Here is a 6098-nt window from a genome sequence, read left to right on the forward strand (position 1 = left end):
TAACTTGTTTGTCAGTCTTTTCATTGTGTGCCTATCTTTGTCTCAGTATCTCTGCTATATGGTGAGTAGCTATGTATCCTTTTCATAGTACTGCCTACATGCAGTTTGTTTTTCTTCCCCACAGTGGCCTCTACCAGCAGGAAAGTGCAATGTGTCACACAGCTCACATTATTTACGTGGTTCGAAGAGCACCTGGATGAGTTTACTGTGCTCCCCTTGACCACCAAACCCCCTGGATTTAAACACAATTGAGAATCTGTGGGATCCCCAACAATAAATGTAGCGCAGCTGCCCATGGCACCGGAGTCGGTATGGCTCCACATCGATGTTGGTACCTTTCAGAACCTCACTGACAGTCTTACTGCATGTCTCGCAGTGGTTCGTACAGCAGAAGATGGTTATTCGGCTTTTGACAGATGGTCACATTAATGTGACTGGACAGTATGTAAGCACAGAACACAAACCTGAAGAATTTGCTTGACATAATTTGTGCTTGTAGCACAAGCATTAAAAGTTTCCACCGGTAGGTTATTGGCTCATACAAACACACGCAGCCAACATGTTAATCTCTCTTTTTTTATGACTTTCAGGTCACTGTCATTTGTTTGTATGATAGGTGCCTTCAAAAAATTGAAATTAAACAATGGAAAAGTCTAGGATGGAATGTAACAATATTTTGAAAAGTATAGTTTGCTACTCACCATACAATGGAAATGCTGAATCACAGAGAGGTACAACAAAAGGACTGTTGGAAAGCAAGTCTTCTGCTTTTTCCACTTTTTGATGTCACGCATTGAATATTTGCTTTGTATTACCATTGGATGGGTTCTTTCTATATGAAGCCGCTTAATTTGCAAGTATTGTGTTTGCTCTCTGTCAGTAGCTTTTTTTTCTGTGAACAACACACTCTTTAATCCACCCAGCAATTGACACAAGTGTTCTATCTGCATTCTCAACACCTGAAATTTTTACTCTTTCTTCAATTTTGATGCACGTTCCAGTGTTCAGGTGAATAAATGTCATGTTCATAGAGTGATTTTACAATGACAGTAAAATTTACATTATTAGGTAGAAACCTACAACCAGTGGTTACAAATTGTTTCTCAAAACTCTTTGCTTTTTTGCTAACATAACATCCTACCATAGCAATTATGAAATTCCAATATATTTGCCCCAAAGCTGTAGGAGTATCCACCACACTGTTTTTCAATACAGTGCTCAGTTACTCAGGAGCCAGTTTGCCTGGTCTCCTTTATGCATTATAAACATTGTAGCCTCATGACTCCCAGAGTCATGAATTCAACATTATACTCATGCAATTGCCTGCAGTAATAGGCCAAGTTATTAAAATGCCAGGGCAATTTAATGTCTTTTCCAATCTGAAACTGAAAGGAAGTTTTTATGGAGAAGTTTCATTATTTCTTATTTTTAGGCTTACACAGTTCGTTAACATTTTTCAGTGCTTCCTATTGCTCATTACTTGCAATCTGGCTATCAATTTTATATTTTCCATACATTTTGGAGGTGCCTTTTTTGTATATGAAATGACAGATTAAAATTCCAATAAAACACTGTCTGTAGGCCCATTTCCCATTCATAGCAAAAACCCTAATTGCAAATTATCTCAATTCCTGTGCTGAAAATACTCTCATATTTCACTACAAATTAATGCTTGAAATATACAAATACACTCCTGGAAATGAAAAAAAGAACACATTGACACCGGTGTGTCAGACCCACCATACTTGCTCCAGACACTGCGAGAGGGCTGTACAAGCAATGATCACACGCACGGCACAGCGGACACACCAGGAAACGCGGTGTTGGCTGTCGAATGGCGCTAGCTGCGCAGCATTTGCGCACCGCCGCCGTCAGTGTCAGCCAGTTTGCCGTGGCATACGGAGCTCCATCGCAGTCTTTAACACTGGTAGCATGCCGCGACAGCGTGGACGTGAACCGTATGTGCAGTTGACGGACTTTGAGCGAGGGCATATAGTGGGCATGCGGGAGGCCGGGTGGACGTACCGCCGAATTGCTCAACACGTGGGGCGTGAGGTCTCCACAGTACATCGATGTTGTCGCCAGTGGTCGGTGGAAGGTGCACGTGCCCGTCGACCTGGGACCGGACCGCAGCGATGCATGGATGCACGCCAAGACCGTAGGATCCTACGCAGTGCCGTAGGGGACCGCACCGCCACTTCCCAGCAAATTAGGGACACTGTTGCTCCTGGGGTATCGGCGAGGACCATTCGCAACCATCTCCATGAAGCTGGGCTACGGTCCCGCACACCGTTAGGCCGTCTTCCGCTCACGCCCCAACATCGTGCAGCCCGCCTCCAGTGGTGTCGCGACAGGCGTGAATGGAGGGACGAATGGAGACGTGTCATCTTCAGCGATGAGAGTCGCTTCTGCCTTGGTGCCAATGATGGTCGTATGCGTGTTTGGCGCCGTGCAGGTGAGCACCACAATCAGGACTGCATACGACCGAGGCACACAGGGCCAACACCCAGCATCATGGTGTGGGGAGCGATCTCCTACACTGGCCATACACCACTGGTGATCGTCCGTCGAGGGGACACTGAATAGTGCACGGAACATCCAAACCGTCATCGAACCCATCGTTCTACCATTCCTAGACCGGCAAGGGAACTTGCTGTTCCAACAGGACAATGCACGTCCGCATGTATCCCGTGCCACCCAACGTGCTCTAGAAGGTGTAAGTCAACTACCCTGGCCAGCAAGATCTCCGGATCTGTCCCTCATTTGGAGCGTCGTCTCACGCGGTCTGCACGTCCAGCACGAACGCTGGTCCAACTGAGGCGCCTGGTGGAAATGGCATGGCAAGCCGTTCCACAGGACTACATCCAGCATCTCTACGATCGTCTCCATGGGAGAATAGCAGCCTGCATTGCTGCGAAAGGTGGATATACACTGTACTAGTGCCGCCATTGTGCATGCTCTGTTGCCTGTGTCTATGTGCCTGTGGTTCTGTCAGTGTGATCATGTGATGTATCTGACCCCAGGAATGTGTCAATAAAGTTTCCCCTTCCTGGGACAATGAATTCATGGTGTTCTTATTTCAATTTCCAGGAGTGTATCTAATGCACTGTTGTGTTTTTGCATGGTTTTGTCATCTCCAAAAATACCATAAATGTGAAACTCTGAATTTGAGTCTGTCACCCTAAACCACTGATGGACATGTCCCAATTGCAACACCAAAAAGTGATTAATGTAGAATAATGAAATTTCATGAACATGTTTGTCTAGGTAAAATATTTAAGCGATGAACATTGCAAGAGCACAGGTTAATGTAAGTGCAAGATAATCTGTCACAAATGTGAAGTGCTGGTACATTGATAACTGGTATAATTGCCAGAATGTTGAATGCAAGCATGCAATATGCATGCATGTGTTGTACAGGTACCAGATATCAGTTTATGGGATGGAGTTCCATGGCTGTTGCACTTGGTTGGTCAATAAAGGGACAGTTAATGCTGATTTTGGGTGACACTGGAGTTGCCATCTGATGATGTCCCATATGTGCTCAATTGATGACATATCTGGTGATCGAGCAGGCCAAGGCAACATGACAACACACTGTCCACTATGTTGGATTATGACGATGGTATGTGGGTGAGCATTATCCAACTGAAAAACAGCCTTTGGAATGCTGTTCATGAATGGCAGCACAACATGTCAAATCACTAGATTGACATACAAATTTGCAGTCAGACTGCATGAGATGACCATGACAGTGCTCCTGCTGTCGTATGAAATTGCACCCAAGACCATAACTGCAGGTGTATAGTCAGTGTGTCTAGCACACAGACAGATTGATTGCAGGCTCTCAATTGGCATGGCACCAAGGCAGAACCAGCTTTCATCAGAAAACACAAAAGACCTCACAACATGTCAAATCACTAGATTGACATACAAATTTGCAGTCAGGCTGCATGAGATGACCATCACAGTGCTCCTGCTGTCATATGAAATTGCACCCAAGACCATAACTGCAGGTGTATAGTCAGTGTGTCTAGCACACAGACAGATTGATTGCAGGCTCTCAATTTGCCTGGCACCAAGGCAGAACCAGCTTTCATCAGAAACACAAAAGACCAGCTTGCCCTCTGATGAGGTCTCGCTTGACACTACTTGAAGTAGCAAATAGCAGTGGTTTGTCCTTAGTGGGATGCATGCTACAGGGCATCTGGCTCAGAGCTGCCCTTGAAGTAACCAATTTGTTACAGTTTGTTGTGTCACTGTGGAGCCAACTGCTGCTCAGATTGCTGATACAGGTGCTGCACAATGTGTCAGAGCCATACACCGAAGACAATGGTCTTACCTCTTGCTAGCGCCATGTGGCCGTCCAGAGCCTGGTCTTCTTGTGACTGTACATTCCCCTGACCACCACTGCCAACAATCGTGTACATGGCTGCATTGCTGCCAAGTCTTTCTGCAGCTTCTTGTAGCCCCAATATGTGACCTCATTCAAACTCAGTGTTGATAAGAAAGATGATGAGACTTACCAAACAAAAGCGCTGGCAGGTCGATAGACACACAAACAAACACAAACACACACACAAAATCTAGCTTTCGCAACCAATGGTTGCCTCGTCAGGAAAGAGGGAAGGAGAGGGAAAGACAAAAGGATTTGGGTTTTAAGGGAGAGGGTAAGGAGTCATTCCAATCCCGGGAGCGGAAAGACTTACCTTAGGGGGAAAAAAGGACTGGTATACACTCGCACACACACACATATCCATCCTCATATACACAGACACAAGCAGACATTTGTAAAGGCAAAGAGTTTGGGCAGAGATGTCAGTCGGGGCGGATGTACAAAGGCAAAGATGATGTTGAAAGACAGGTGAGGTACGAGCGGCGGCAAATTGAAATTAGAAATTAGCGGAGATTGAGGCCTGGCGGATAGCGAGAAGAGAGGATATGCTGAAGGGCAAGTTCCCATCTCCGGAGTTCTGACAGGTTGGTGTTAGTGGGAAGTATCCAGATAACCCGGACGGTGTAACACTGTGCCAAGATGTGCTGGCCGTGCACCAAGGCATGTTTAGCCACAGGGTGATCCTCATTACCAACAAACACTGTCTGCCTGTGTCCATTCATGCGAATGGACAGTTTGTTGCTGGTCATTCCCACATAGAACGCTTCACAGTGTAGGCAGGTCAGTTGGTAAATCACGTGGGTGCTTTCACACGTGGCTCTGCCTTTGATCGTGTACACCTTCCGGGTTGCAGGACTGGAATAGGTGGTGGTGGGAGGGTGCATGGGACAGGTTTTACACCGGGGGCGGTTACAGGGGTAGGAGCCAGAGGGTAGGGAAGGTGGTCTGGGGATTTCATAGGGATGAACTAAGAGGTTGCGAAGGTTAGGTGGACGGCGGAAAGACACTCTTGGTGGAGTGGGGAGGATTTCATGAAGGATGGATCTCATTTCAGGGCAGGATTTGAGGAAGTCGTACCCCTGCTGGAGAGCCACATTCAGAATCTGATCCAGTCCCGGAAAGTATCCTGTCACAAGTGGGGCACTTTTGGGGTTCTTCTGTGGAACGTTCCGGGTTTGAGGAGATGAGGAAGTGGCTCTGGTTATTTGCTTCTGTACCAGGTCGGGAGGGTACTTACGGGATGCAAAAGCTGTTTTCAGGTTGTTGGTGTAATGGTTCAAGGATTCCGGACTGGAGCAGATTCGTTTGCCACGAAGACCTAGGCTGTAGGGAAGGGACGTTTGATGTGGAATGGGTGGCAGCTGTCATAATGGAGGTACTGTTGCTTGTTGGTGGGTTTGATGTGGATGGACGTGTGAAGCTGGCCATTGGACAGGTGGAGGTCAACGTCAAGGAAAGTGGCATGGGATTTGGAGTAGGACCAGGTGAATCTGATGGAACCAAAGGAGTTGAGGTTGGAGAGGAAATTCTGGAGTTCTTCTTCACTGTGAGTCCAGATCATGAAAATGTCATCAATAATTGGCGGCAACACAACCACCTAACCTTTATGCACATTATTATCTACCTACACAAGTTCACCACAGGATCAACAGCCCAGCTCTAACCAACCCTTTTTCGCCTTTTTTCACACCAGATCTCCATT

This window comes from Schistocerca cancellata, chromosome 5 (genome assembly GCF_023864275.1).
Source record: "Schistocerca cancellata isolate TAMUIC-IGC-003103 chromosome 5, iqSchCanc2.1, whole genome shotgun sequence".
In the NCBI taxonomy this organism is placed as follows: Eukaryota; Metazoa; Arthropoda; class Insecta; order Orthoptera; family Acrididae; genus Schistocerca; species Schistocerca cancellata.